Below are 15,246 nucleotides of genomic sequence, written 5' to 3'. Positions count from 1 at the left end.
CAGCTCACTACTCCAGACAGCGAGTCGGGCGTAAATAAAGCATAAGCATAAGAGGTGTAATTACTTTTCGATAATGTTAGAATGGGCAAGATGTGAACCTGGTATGATCAATGGTCAGCATCTCAGAAATGGCCGACCTCCTAGGATTTTCACCCACTACAGTGTCTAGAGTTCACTGAAAATAGTGCAATAAACAAAAAACATCCAGAGAGATGCAGTCCTGAGGGCAAAAATGTCTTGTTCATGAGTTCAGAGGAGGGTGAAAACACCTTGTTGATGAGAGAGGTCAGAGGAGACTAGCAAGACTCATTCAAGCTAACAGGAAGGCCATAAGTATGCAAATAACTGCTTAGTATAACAGGGATGAGCAGAGGGGCATCTCAGAACAAACAACTGGTCGAACTTTGAAACAGATGGGCTACAGCGGCGGAAAAAACATTCCTTGTTCCAATCTTGTCAGCTAAGGACGAAAACAAGAACCTGCAGTGGGCATGTGATCACCAAATTTAGATGACTGAAGAGTGGAAAAACGCCACCTGGTCTGATGAATCCTGGTTTCTGTTGATGGCAGGGTGTGGATTTGGCACAAGCATAAATCTATGGATCCATCCTGCCTGGTGTCAACAGCACAGGCTGGGTGGTGCTGGTGTAATGGTGTGAGGAAAGTTTTTCTTGGCACACATTCGGCCCCTCAGTACCAATGGAGCATCAGTCAAATGCAGCAGCATGTCTAAACATTGTCGCTGTCCCTAATAAAGTGGCCTGAGTGTATATTAAAACCACATTGAGTGCTTCAAAACAAGAAGAATAGGCCACGCACTCTCGCAGAACTTCCGCTGTCTCATTCTCTCCAATTCTTTCAGCAATGAGTCATGTACTTAGATCTCAGCAAATTTCGGAAGACACCAACTCATCAGTAAAAGCTGGGGAATTGACAACATGCTTTGATTTCAGAGAACCGTCTCCTGTCAGTTCCTCCTGCCTCTTTGCTGCGTACAAAAAACTCCAGCAGTTGGAGGATGTGGTAGTTTGGACTAGTTTGGACCTCAGTTCAATAATTACATTTCTCAGGCGCGAGATGCATGCTGACAGGTTCTCTGCCTCATATGAGAGTAAGTCTTTGCTGAAAGGAAGCAGAAAACTGTCCTGACTGGGAAACTGCTTCCCAAGAGGGACAGTCTTCCTTTAAGAAATGTTTGTTGAAGATCTGACAGAGGCTAAAAAAACTCTGTTTTGTAACGAGCCATGTTTCCAGTCTAAATTGAATGTGCCATTTCACAAGTTATTCTCCTGTCAAAAGCATCCAGTGTTTTGGGCGATAATGACTGAAGATACTTTAGATACATCCCAAACAAACAAAACATACAAACAAACAAACGGGAGTAACTCTTTCAAATTAAACGTAGACAGGGAGTATTTTAACCCACAACAACACCAGACAAACAGCTGTTCTGAAAGGTAAATAAGGCATAACATTTCTTTGATGACTTATACATATGGCGCGGTGGTACACAAAGAAAATCCACGTCAATTAACAATGTGAATTATTTCTTTCACATGCATTTCGAATGAAGCACTACATGCATGATGTAAAGGGCTACAGGGCATTGAGTCGTACTGGTGGCTCCATCCGGTGCCAAGTGGGAGAACTGCAGGCAATTTCAAGCCGAAGCGATGAACCCGGAGATAGCTGAGCTCATTTGCTGGAGGTCACCAGAGAAAATCGGCTGCTACACTCTGGCTGTTTCAGGAGAACTGCATCCTGGGAAGTACTGGCATTTTATGGCGGGGGGGGGGGGGGACTGACACTCAGCTGAGCCCTAAACCTTAATTGGGAGTTTGGCGGTCCGATTAACCTGACAGCAGCCTGGGCCAGAGAGGGACCAAACAAGCACAAAGGTAGAAGCTTCAAAGGAGGTTGTGTTTTTTTTTTTGTTTCTTTCTTTCTTCTTGCTCAGTTCTATTCTGTTCCTTTCACAGTAAAAGCCCCTGCTCATCGTTTGGGTGTGGAACTTCATCTCCGGTCTTCATGTGTTTAATTATTGTACTCATTATCACCATTAATGAACGTGAACCATTAATAATTGCCCACCATTATTGTTCTGTTCCTGTATTTGCTTTTATTGTTGTCGTAGTCTGTCGAAAAACATTTGTTTTTATATGTGCCGCTGCCGATCTTGAGGTTTTTAAATCTTGATAGGACCTCCTGGTTAAATAAAGGTTAAATAAAAACAAAACAAAACAACCACACACTGCTCTTATCATTCTCACTACAATGAGAAAATGAGATGGTGATACATACCTTGGCATTGTAGGCTATGTAATGCTTGGCTAGTGCCTCTGGGGTATGCATCCATGATTTATCTGAAATGATAAAAACAGCAATAAGAGTCTCACTCAATAATGAAGGGATACAGATGAATACAGATAAGCCCCATCAGTGGTTAAATCTCACACAAGCTAAAGTGTGAGACATGAATGCTAAATCAATTGCGCCAACCGTCACAGAAAAAGGCAGGAATTGATTAATCATGTGAGTTGTGTTTTAAAAAGGTGCATTTTCTATAGATGACAAAAAAACCTATACATTACACAAATTAGTTGCTTAAAAGTTACCTTAGAGATACAAAGGTTAATCAAGATAAAAATGAACAATGAGAAGACCAGAGATCATAATGGCTCCTCGACAGCACAAACCAAAGCATCTCATTATGCCGTTTTCAGAATTTCTTTCATCAACTACTGATTAAAGATTTTTTTTTCTTTCTTCATTTCCCCATTTCATGAACGGCTTATAAGCGTGTTAATGAATCTTGTGACAAAAGATGCATGACTGTGACCTTGGGGCACTCAACTCCTGTAGGTTGATTATTTCAATCAAGACTTTGCGAGGTGCGAACAGTGTGAACCGTCTTCACCATACCCTCTTCATAAGTGCACTAATGACTTTGTTTATGTTGATGTTGTTGGTTAAGTGGTTTGATGAATTCAAAGTCTATTCTAATTACTGTTGATTTGGTGTCCCACATTTGCTTAATTGTGATTGCCTAGCTTTGCTGATCTACCGTATCATTACAGTGAAACCAATAAGCATGCTCTTGACTTGGGAAGGAAGACATGTTTTAATCTTTTGGTAATTTGTTTTGTTAATAGGAAATAAAAAGAGGGAGACAAGGCAACTAGCCAACCACTAATACACAAGACTTCCTTATGGCAGTGTCAGCCTTTGCAACTTCATTTCACTTTTTCAGATACAGCATGGTAGACTGAGGGACTTTTCTTGTATTTGAATTATATCTTAAGTGTCACAGGTTTTAGTTTACCTAGCAGCTATACAATGGGATTAGCCCTGCCACACCTAGCACCTCAAAAGTGCAATCAATTTCCTTTTGGATGAAAACTGATGGAGGGATGATGCATCTCCTCCTCTGCTCTAAGACATAACTAAGCAACTCTAACTATGAGAAACGGGGGGAGGAAGGAGGAGAGCACAGCGGCGAGGCAGGTAGGCTGACATTTCTTCTCGGCGTCAGCACAGCACTGCTCTGATTAAAGCGGGGTGGGGGTGGGGGGTGGATGTGACATACCTCTTTCTCTCACTTCGCTGCATAAGGTGGCTACTAAGTGAGCACAAAAAAGTGGGGAATGACACCAGGGGCCGTCAAAGTCACCCCAGTGGGACATAAACTGTTGGTGCGTAAGGATGCGTCTGCATCTGAAGGTCAGGCTGTGTGTAGTTGAGTCATCAGGCTGACAGCTGGAGGGGTCATGTGTTGTGTGGAGAGCCGCGGATGATGTAAAATAGAGGGGATGACAGCCTGTGAAGTCTCAGTGCCTGTCTGTCACAGTGTACTGGAAAATTGCTGCCCAGAACAAGAGTACATGGCTTCTCAATGCTCTGCTGTGAGACATATGCATGTGCAGAATTCACAGTTTAGGACGTGCCAAAGCATAAAGGTCAGAAGACCTTAATGAATGCTACACTCCAGTAACCAGTAGCCATTTGCTGCCTTTGTCATTTTACCAGTGCTTTAACTGTCTGTTTTGAAATTCAAAATTGATTGTCTTATAATTTTCCAACCCCACTCGTTTACAAACTAATTAAAACAGTGGACAGTGGCCATAGAGGGACCACATTTAGTTTTTTGTCCTTTTGTTTTTATATGGGTAAACAATGGCCATTTAATCTTAGATCAGTCTTGTTTAAAATCCTGGCTGATCTATTGGCAAGTCTGGGGACTGGTGTCTAAAATACTGCTACCAGTATTTCAAAGCCCTCTAGATATCTGTTCTAATTAAACAGAGTAGACAGATATAAATGGCTAATCGTTTGGTAAAAGAAACAATGGATTGCCTCTGACTCACAATGAAGGATCGTTCCTGGGCGATAAAACTAAAACCAAGCTATAGAGAGGTCATGGCCTTTATCTTCCTGAACTACAGATTGCACGAATACTCAAACGTTCATGTTTTGCAGTGAGCAGACCTCGTAGAAAAAAATCCTTTGCAGACCCAACAACTTGTGTGTTGGTACACTAGAGAAAATAGAAAAAAAAACACCTCCAGCACACTGTGCTGTTACACAGATTGTGAATTTCTTGATGATTTGGTCTATCAGACCTTAATCACAAATAAACCATTCCTTTTCTAGGAGCCAACAGCTATCTTTTTCTTTCTCTCACCCTTCTTCGATTTTGGACCAAGCTCAACCGTGAATGCAAGCATCGGGCGCCTCTTTGTAATGGGTGTTCTGCTGATCCCTCATTGATCTCAATGAGAGGGGCATCCAAAGAAAATGATCTGCTGCAATTATCCAAAATCCTCCACTTAACCAGAGGACAGACCACTTGTATCAGAGGAAGAGTAATGCAGCTGTTTATGACAGTCTAAATGAAGAGAAAGTGTGGGCATTTCCCATTATAAAAGATTGAGAGAAATCTTCATGAGTGGACAAACTGTATAACAACAAATAGTGCATTAATTTAACTCCTATTATTAAGTGCTGTTGTGCACAGTCACAGGGAACCTCTTTAGGATTCTCCAGGCTTAGACCTTGTTTTATACCTTGAGTGCTGCGCTGTGCTGTAAGTGCAAAGATGTCAGCATGCACAATTTTTCTATAGGGCCACAAGATGTGGGCAGGCAATAGCCTAATTCACTGCAGCGTTCAATCAATGACGGACAATGAATTTGCTGGGCATGCACAGTTCTCCATCATGCAGTTAGCTGCTGTGCAGAGCAGCACTTCCCTCACCACAGAGCCAGGCCCAGTGAAACCTATGCTGGTGGTACTTGGAGGGAAAGAGTTTTACCGACTTTTGACCAGTGTTAGGACACAAAATCCATGCCGCTCCTGCAAGCAGTGTTTGACATCTGAAGCCAGGGGAAAATGCAAAAGGCTATACAAATTCATGAGCGCTGCAGTGATATTAAGGCAGTGCGCCCTTTGAGAGATTCTAACTAGAGCAGAGCTCGTAAATCACTCCCCGTCTGAGACAAACTGGCTCTTCTAACACAGTGCTGTGTTGTCAGCCACCACAGCATTTACATGTACTTAGATGACATTTGGATTGCTGTACATGGATTTACATGTACATGGATGACACTTGGACATGTGAGTACTTATAAGTCCTTTGTTTGCATATCCTTTGCTAATGTTTGCACAGTGACGAACATAAGTGTCTGTAGTGCCACTTCTCCAGAACATTGTAAAGCCCTCGGAGGAGTTTACTCAATTTAAAGTGAGGAACAAATGCAGAAAATATTGCTTGTATTCAGGGCCCGTATACATTAAATTTACAAATTTAGTAGTAGTAGTAGTAGTACTTAGGACTATATGCACAGTCACATGATTTTATAAACCAACTATCAACATAGTCCAATCTGATACATATAACACTGCACTGTCTTTTTACACCAGAAGTGTCCTTCCAGTATGCAGAAATTATATTACGATGACAAAAAACAAACAAAAAACATGTATGATTATCATTGGTACAGATGAATTGCAGCTCATATAATTGGTGCATTTCCGAATTGAACACCACTAAGACCGGAACCTATAATGTCTGGAGATGGTCAGCCAACATGGCCCTGATGAAATTAAAAAGCCCATGTAACCTCTGCATCCAATTTTCCATGTGGGTGCCTTTTGCTGATTTGATCGTAATGATGGATAGAGGACATTAGACTGAGCATTTCAAGCATGCTTTGGCAACTGGCATCCGTGCTAAGGTTCACATCATGTTTTTGGACTTTATTTTGGATATTCATTTCCTGTAATTCAACTAATAATAAATGTGATATTGGCTCACTCTGTAGCGCTAGGAATGGTGGAGTCTAATGCCTTAGACATGATAAACAGGGAAGCCAGTCTGCTTCACCCAATCAACTATGATGGTGAAAAACTGGTGCAGTGTGCCCTGACCAGTGCAACACAGCACAGTGATAGATCATTTCTGTCATCAGGGTCTATTTGACCTAGTTCATGATGTCATGGCACTTGTATTTGGTATACCATGAAATATAAAATTAGTAATAAAAAGAACAACAGTATTAAAACAATTTGAATATTCAATTAAAACATTTAAAGACCTCAAATTGTCTCCATAAAAGATATGTAGTTTAGGAATAGGCAAGATTAAGAGAGGGAATAAAGAGTGTCCTCTGTGTTCACATGACAGTTACTTCTGACTTAAAATGTGAGTGGGCTCAAATGAAAGATGAACTTAACTTTCCCAAAATGCAAATATATGGATATTCAGACTCCCTAGTTTGGTTTGGTTTGACCAACATTCACAAACATTCAGCAGTAGCAACCTGTTTTTCTCCCACTTGTAGGTAAATGACAATGACAATTACTTTTTTTCCACCAATTGAAACACACAGTTAGGATCAAACTAATTGTACCTTCAGAATAACTGTATATGAGATTATATGAACCTGAGCAAATGTGAGTGACCCAAATGCCTAAATACCTCTCCATCCCACTGCTACAAAAAATCTAGGGCAAAGCCTGCACTGTCCTCGCCTATCATCACCAGTACAATGGACCATTCTTTTATGGTCATTCTCGTTTTCCATGTGACTGTTCTTTGGCACCAGTAACAATATAATCTATCAAATGCTGCCCGGGGGCAATCAGTTCAGATATGAAATGACACATTGCAGTAAATTGCAGTAAAATCAGCTCTATTTTCTGTAGCTAGATACAAATTACAGCTGTGAACTTAAGTGTAGGCTGCCAATCACAGACAAAATAAATCAATTTGTGATTTTCTGTGTTTATGACGTCATGTGAATTACTAAGACATCCATGCAATTACACACTGACTTCATAAAGACTACTGGTTCCCATCTAACCAAATTACATTGTGACAATGTAATCAGACAACCACAGATTGTTTTGTTGTCCCAACTTGAAAAGTGAAATTCCAGGATCCGTCACTACAACGCAACTTTGTAACTTCAGCTGGTAGCCTATATTTTGAGGCAACGTAAAATGGGAGAAGTCTGTCTAAAGTACAATTAAAATATCATATTTATTATTCAATTAGTGAAATTTAATCAACTATAATGCCATTCATTTTAAAATTACTTGTTTTAACAGACACACTTCTGGTTTGGACTTACTAATGTAGCAGCTCTCTTGGATAGCAGCATTACCACAGATAACAAACATGGTTACAGTTGCGCCTCACACCAAAGCAACATAAAACAACTGTTGTAGAATTAGGCACTGACATGTAACTTAATATAATGTAACTGTGCAATAACAAGGTTTTACCAAACAAGTCTTGTCAGATTTCCACAACAGCTAGTCAAAAGCTGGCCACATAATTTGTAGTTTACCTAAATAAAAATCATACATCGCCGGATGGCGATATCAGAACAAGGTAACTACAGCATGGTGAGTGAGATAGGCAGTGCAGGGGCAGCAGCAATTACACAGAAGTCAAAAGGTCGTCAGCTGGTAAGTCATGAAATTCCCAGAGAGCCTCTGGTATGCAATGCGTTAGCTGAAGTTCTGTTCTGCTGCTCTGAGGCTCACCAAAAGGCCCACATGAATTCTTTAGACTCCCTCTTTTGATTGCAAGTCACGTCCAAGAGCATAGGGCAATAAACACAGGTGATAAAAATGATCAAGATCCCCGTTGGCAGTACCTGCTAGATGTGATCAAGTCCACAAAACACGGCCAGACACAGAGATAAAGAGGGAGGTAAATCACTGGAGTGGACATATTGTCAGTGCCAAGCTTCACATTCTCAGCCAAAGCTATCAGAGGCAGTTGGCCCTATAGAATCTGATTGGGAGCATGGCCCCTCAGCATCTAGCCACATGTGGTACACAAACTATTACAGAAAATGTTCAAAATTTAATTAAGACTTTCAAAACTTTGCTTGATAACTCCGTGCTCCAATTTGAAAAAATGCAGGTGCATTAAACCTCCTGACAAAAAACTCTGCAGTGATTCCAACACCGGCATATATTTCCATGCTAAAATGTCTTGTTTTGACAAACAGTCAGTCTCACAGCTGGAAGCTGACAGAGTCAGCCTGTATCTCTTGGTCCTCTGTGATTCTTAACATCCTTTGTCTGTGGTTTAGAGGCAACTGAAAGCAATGTTTTGCTGCTCAATGGTAATTGGCTGCAAAAACACAGAGGGAGAGAAAGCAAGATTTGAGCCCAAATGTCTTTGTCATAGGCTACAAAAGCGCCTGTGTCACAGGCCCATAGTGATTAAAAGCTCATTATTTACTCTTGGAGAAATGAGGATATGTAGGCTATACCTGTTGCACAGCCTTTTATGTGAGTTTACTTTTATGTATTTTACCGTGAGCAAAAAACAAATTTCTTTAAATGATAGAAAAGCTGTAGCCTTCCTCTGGTGCACCATTCACCACCCGCTCATTTGTTCAAGAAACAAAAAAGGAGGCAAGTGAGCCACATGAACAGCAGCAACAACACAAGGCAATAATGTCCTTTTAGATTTGTGTAATGCAGTTCAGAAGAGACTAGAGGCCCTATACTGAATAATTTACTCTAATGAAATCACTATGGCAAATAAACCCTTTTAACCCATGTGAGGCTGTCCGCTGCAAATAAGAATGATCCGTCTCAGTTGATATTTACAGTGGACAGGAATGTTTCATCCATAATTGCAGTCAAATTTGGTGTGAAATTGAAAAAGCCCTGTTTTCAGAAGAATTCATTCATTGCATAACAAGGCAGGCTGATCAGAATCAGGTCAAGTCAAGTTTATTTATATAGCCCTTTATCACAATATATTCTAATTCAGCCAACACAGTGGACCGAATTGTACATTTGGTCTAAATTCATTCCCGGAGGAGTAAGGGCAAAATAGATCTTCTGACGAGAAACAGCATTAAGAGTACTGGTGGTCCAACACTGTTACATGTAAATTATATTTATAGGACATATAGGACAGAATGATACCTTTGCAAAAACAATCCTCCTGTGTAGGCGCTTTATTATATGGGTTCAAGTAGAGAACACAGAAGAGAAAGTCCAATTTAAACAAGAAATACAGCTAACAACTAATTCAAACACTTATTTAAAACTTAAAATAAAAAAGCCACCATGCTGACTTTTAATAAAATCCTGGAATGATGAAAACGGCAAGTGTGGAAGAGCTTGATGAAGATGGTGTAAAGCAGCATTCAATCTGCGTTCAACAGGAAACTTTTAATAACAACTTAAGTCCATAAAGCACATGCAGAGAGCGATATAAACCGCACATACCCGAGAATGGTGCAAACTCATTTGTATCTTCATGCTCTCTTATGAAAAGTAGCTGTCATGCAGCTATCTGGGTGAGACGCTTCCATTAAAGTAACTCTGTTATAAACCTGTTTGCATCATGTGCCAAGGTCTGCCTGTAACATGTGTTGAATCCTAGCAAGTTGCCCGAGGCGCTGAGTGTCTGCTGGTGTTCAGATGTAGCAGTGTATGGTAGAGTTTGGAGACTCTTGTCCTTCCCTCAGTGAAAAAGGCTTAACACATGCTTCATGGCAGATGGCTGGATGGATGCAGCCTTTATAGTTCCCCTCACAATCCCACAGAAGTGGAAAGTGGGTGATAGCCTGTCTCGGGGCATTTGTTGGGGGAAAGTCAGCACAGCTCAGTGAACGGTAAACAGTCTACTGTCTGCTTAACCATCTGTCCCTTTCTCCGGGGGCTCTTCATCGACAAATTTATCCGTCCGCTGGCAAGGGAACCTGTAGGTTGTGCTTTACTCCCACCATGAATTCCTCTTGCCAAAGTGCCCTCACAAGGTAGGTGGGATGTTCAACTTCAGCTTTATACAAAAGGAAAGCCCGGTTAAAAAAAATGACAGGAGCGGAGCACCTTAGTGCCGAGCTGCGTTTCCATATCACACGATGACAGGGAAATTTAATCTGAGATATGTGCCTTCCCTGATTATCGTCTTTAGCTCCTAAAATAGAAGAGCCTAATGGGACAAAGTGAATTATGACACCCAAATATCATTAAAGCACGGCGCACCACCTGGGCCCCGGACACTTTACAAACGCCGTCCAAGGCTTCTCCAGGTCTGTTGATCCATGCCAGAGGGAATTGGACAGATGGTGGTAAACCTATCAAGCTGTTGTGCAACTCCCTCCCACCTCCATTAAGAAAAAAGTATATATTACACATGCACGCTTCTCCAGGAAACTTGTTATTTGTTGTGCGTGGATGTTGCTATGGTTGTTGCCTCTTTAGTTCTGTTTTCTGTTTATGTATGTTTTCGTGGTCCATCAGTTTTATGCTTTCTTTATTGTTGCCACTGTAACATATCTCTGTAAAATATACTTGCACTAGGTAAGATTTTTATCTAAAAATACACCTGTCTTATCAGCCTAAATCACAAAATGGGGCTACAATAGAGAAGAGTGTCCCATCTCCCCAATCCCAGCTAGGTGAGACCCCATAGATTCGCCCTATTTGCCCAAATGAAGTTCTGGTGTAGGATGTGGACTTTTCTCCACCCACATGAAGTGACAAATCAAAATTTAAGAGCGAAATCCAAAACTGTCTCCTAAACAGCAGTGAGTGCTGTGTTCATAGAAAGCTGGACTCACAAATGTTGGATCTTTAGCCTCTTTGGTTTGGTATGTATTTGGTTTAATTTCTCATTATTGTGCAGACAGAAAAATCCTGGAAACAAAATGTTACACTGCACAATTCGGGGCGGACATTCTGGGTACTGTACGAACTCAAATGACAGAACCCACTGAGAATATATTCAGTGTTTTCATTCATAGATTTGTTTGTGACAGCGCAGCCACAATATCACACGGGCCCAACACAAATAGATTTTCACCCAAAGTGATACAGTAACTTCATAACATCAATTCTTGTGCTGCATCAACACAATCCTCCCCGCTGCTTGATCCTGTTCCTCTTCCCCGCCCCCCCCCCCGGCCTGTCACCACCACAGAGAACGTGTCTGAAATGCTGCATTCACAACAGTGAGAACATCCGACTAAACCAGGTTAGGGGCTTGGAGACTTTATTAAAAAGTTGCGGCATCGCTGTAGCTAATAAAAGCTTGGCTGGAGTGCGCAAGCTAAATGGAGGATTAGCAGTCTGTGCTCACCTTTTTTCCTGTTGAAGGCGCGGTTCATAGTGGAAAAGTTGCGTCTTTGCGGTCCCTCCTGAGTATCTGCCAATATTCCACCTGGAAAAGCAGCAGGGGGGGGGACAAAGTTAGAAATGGGTTTGACCTCAAGCCTTCACTAAAGAAGAGAAAGTCTAAAACAAACAGACAGTCTGAAGCTCTCTCTGTGAAAATCCCCACCCTCTCAGAGTGAGGCAATGTTTATGAGTAGTCTAGCTGTCAGAATGGATGCCAATGAAAATCCAGGTCCATCTGCACTGCATTTGTTTACCACCGGACCACATCATATTCACCATCTGTGGAGGGTCTGGTACTTTAAATGTTGTGAGTTTGTGAATAATCAAGTCCTCATTGTCTTTATAGTTTCGGGGGCACAGGACATGTTAACACTTTGGAAGAAAGATATAACTATGGTGATTCCTATCAAAGGCGAATAATGGTGTCTCACAGTGAAAAAATGCAATATTGTTTACCATTATTATTCTAAGCTTCCTAACATAACTCATGTCTAACTGCTACATTTTCAATTAAGTCGACACTACACATTCCACTGCAAAGTTTAACAAAAAAAAAAAGAATATTACCAGGCGTGGAACCAAAAACCTGATCCGCAAAGATTAGTCATAGCGAGAGATGCCAGTGCTGAACTTGAGTGTATTGTTACTAATAACCTCCAGATTTCTGTCAACATTAAAGCTGCCTAACACACAAACAGCAGGGGTACGCATTATTATTCTGCAGTTATGTTGAAATACTGGATAAAGTAAGAGATGAACGTGGCTTTATGGTCAAAGATCGTTTTCGTTATTTTTTCAACATGAGAGTGTCCGCTGTCCACCCACCATCTTATTAGCCCTCAAGACTTTAGTAGTAGCAATGTAACACAGATCCTCTAACATAGCAACTGGTAGGCTGACACTGTGCTGCATTAATAAATAAACAGTTACTCTTTTACTGATGCGAAAAAGTCAAAACAGGTCTGAAAGTTGACAGCTTGGCCTTGGTTAGATTCAAACTTATGTATCATCCTTCTATGGACAGTTCCCCAGGCAAGCTCAGCCATCCGCTTGACTGCCAGACACGCTGTCCAGGACCAGGTTAAGGTAGCTGTGAGGCTGTAAGGCTGTTTCAAAAGCAATTTTCTTTACTCTTTTACTGTGGCAAAATATGCAAGGCCTGCCTTATAATAGGTATTTCAATCACCGTCTTTGCAGGCAAATTCACTTTTGCACAGGCTATTTAGAAAATGAATGGAATTTTTCCATCTCTGACATTTTCTATTTATCAAGGGAACTCTGGGTTTTTAGTGAATGGAAAAAGCAGAAGCCTGCTTATGCCCTAACACTAAGCTGCACACTGCATATATCCTCCACCAAACTGATAAAACTTAAGATTCAAATTTAGATTTATGAATAATATATTAGTCTTAAAGTGAAAATTTGAGTAGCTGCACTGGGCCTGGCTAGTCACATGGAATTAAAAAAGAAAAAGTTTTGAAGTTTAAGTTTTAAGCATGCTGAAAGAAAGCAGTTTCAACAGATACGATTGAATGTGGCACCAATGTTCACTATCAATTATTATTACTAGTGCAGTGCCCGTTCAAAACATGCCTGTTCGGAACAGGCCGATTGCTTGGCCTCCGGTATCGCTCATCCAAACAACTTCACACTCGACACTGCACTTCCAGTCGCTTGCTTTGAGCCCCGCTGCTGCACAGAGTGCTGTTCGCTTGCTTATTCAAAGTTTATTAATATTGAACGTGTCGCGTGTCCAATCCGACACTGCACGTCCTTGGGTCCTCAGCAATACACCCAGCAAGTGTGAAGTATATCGGATGAACGGTTCTCGAGATATGCGAAGGACACACATACAGACAGAGATTCCTTGCTTTATAGTATGATTATATACTTTTAGAGAAACATGGGCTGCCTTGAATACTTCAATATAAAACATCAATATATACTTGCGTAATAAACTTCTCTATCTCATACCAGTGTTATTGTTAGTGCTTGTGTTTCTAAAAATGAAAACCACATTTCCCGTAAAGCCTGTTGCTTCCTGTCAAAAAGAGGATGTTTCCACTTCCCCCCTCCCTGTCCCTGGCGTTGCTCCATATGCATTTATCTTCTCTTTAGCTTTACTGAAGAGGATAAACATGTTTGAAGTGATTTTTCCATTGGCCTTTCCCTCATTCCAGCGTCTGCCATTGCAAGAAACTCTGAATGCTGTAGCTTTGTTTGTGCTGCAGGAACAGTGCCATCTTCCTGTTTTGTGCCATAAAGAAATCTCCCTTTGTGCTTTAAAGCAACGCAGCAACTTCCCACCAAATCGACCTGGTGTAAAAAAAAAGTGTAGAGGCTGCCAATCTTCTCAGCGATGGTCACATTTGTTTATGGTAATTTAACCAATGTCTCAAAATATGGTAATGATTTATTGATGTTAAAATGCAACACATAGCACCTTTCAATAAAAGGTCCATTTCAGAAGCAAAGGATAAAATCATTGAAGGTAATCAGTTCATTAGCATTTCTTAATTGGGGCACAACAGTCTACAGATTTCTGCCAATCTGAGTCAATTTTTAGAGACTTTACTGCAATCGCTTTACTGGGAGCATACAGAACACAGGTACAGCGTGAAGCATGACACATAATGAGTCTCCTGCAGGAGGGCAAATCACATGATTTCAACGCTGCTGCTGAGGTGGGGTGTGGTGCCAAGGACACAGAGAATACAGACATTTGAAAAATAGGAACAAACATGGGGTTTGACAGCTATAGGCATGGAGGGAGTGTGTGCTGTGTGGCGCCTGGTATGATGCACAAACACCAATTAAGAGCTCAAGGTATATGAATCCAGGCAGAAAACAGACTTATATGTGAGAAGCGTAATCTCACAGTAGTCTTTGGGCCTGAGAATAAAGCTAAACAGCGAAGTATATAGCTGAGACAAATACAAACTTAGACAAATAATTCAAAGTAACACTGGAGGTTCATGAGTCACGAGTTGTTTTGAAAGAATAGCAATAAGGTGCCATTGCAAAATGATGGAGTCATACTATTGACTCGGATGTCTTTCTACTTTCTGGGAAGAGACTGGAGATGCACAAGCAAATCATCCTTGTTAACAAAGAAACTTTTGCAACAGAGCCTATTATTTCTGAATTTGCATAGAAAAAGGCTCCGCAGTGATATGCAATTGTCTCCTCGAACTGACATAATGGTGGAAAGCTATGAGCTATGTAAGAAATAAGATATATAATGACAATTTGCATGTAGTGTTGAGGTTTGCAGATACACATTAACGTTGTATTACGCCTCTCAATGTAAGGAGATATTTTTTTGGCGACAGAGGCCTTCGGGAGGGATGGAGAAAACTTAAATGGAACAAGCTACAGGGTGGGGACTGGGACATTCCGAAGTCTGCCAAAACAGAATAGCTTTGCTGCTGAAAAAGACAGCTTGTGTTCCTTATTTACGGGCCCAGCAGCACGCTGCCGTCGAAAAAGCACTGCAGAGGCAAACGCACAAGGACACTGGTATTGTTTACAATCCACCAGAGTCAGGGGGCAGCTCATGCCGCAGATCTCAAACACCAAACTATTTG

The 15,246-nt window shown here is 41.2% G+C and overlaps 1 long non-coding RNA gene across 1 annotated transcript in view; it reads right to left on the bottom strand.

Moving 5' to 3' along the window:
- Positions 1 to 2,304: 2,304 nt before the first annotated feature.
- The window catches only part of LOC139650130 (uncharacterized), a 68,823-nt gene continuing 55,881 nt past the window's right edge, over positions 2,305 to 15,246 (bottom strand). Inside the window, exons 3-4 of the long non-coding RNA XR_011695635.1 lie at positions 11,622 to 11,702; positions 2,305 to 2,364 (exon numbers count right to left, since the gene is read on the bottom strand). This is a non-coding gene — a long non-coding RNA (uncharacterized lncRNA). The remainder of the gene's footprint in view (positions 2,365 to 11,621; positions 11,703 to 15,246) is intronic.

This window comes from Centroberyx affinis, unplaced genomic scaffold, assembly GCF_046629955.1.
Source record: "Centroberyx affinis isolate AG114_WGS23_722 - 3 ecotype Tasmania unplaced genomic scaffold, CSIRO-AGI_Caff_v1 ptg001445l_1, whole genome shotgun sequence".
NCBI lineage: Eukaryota > Metazoa > Chordata > Actinopteri > Beryciformes > Berycidae > Centroberyx > Centroberyx affinis.
This window is presented reverse-complemented; position numbering and strand designations above follow the sequence as displayed.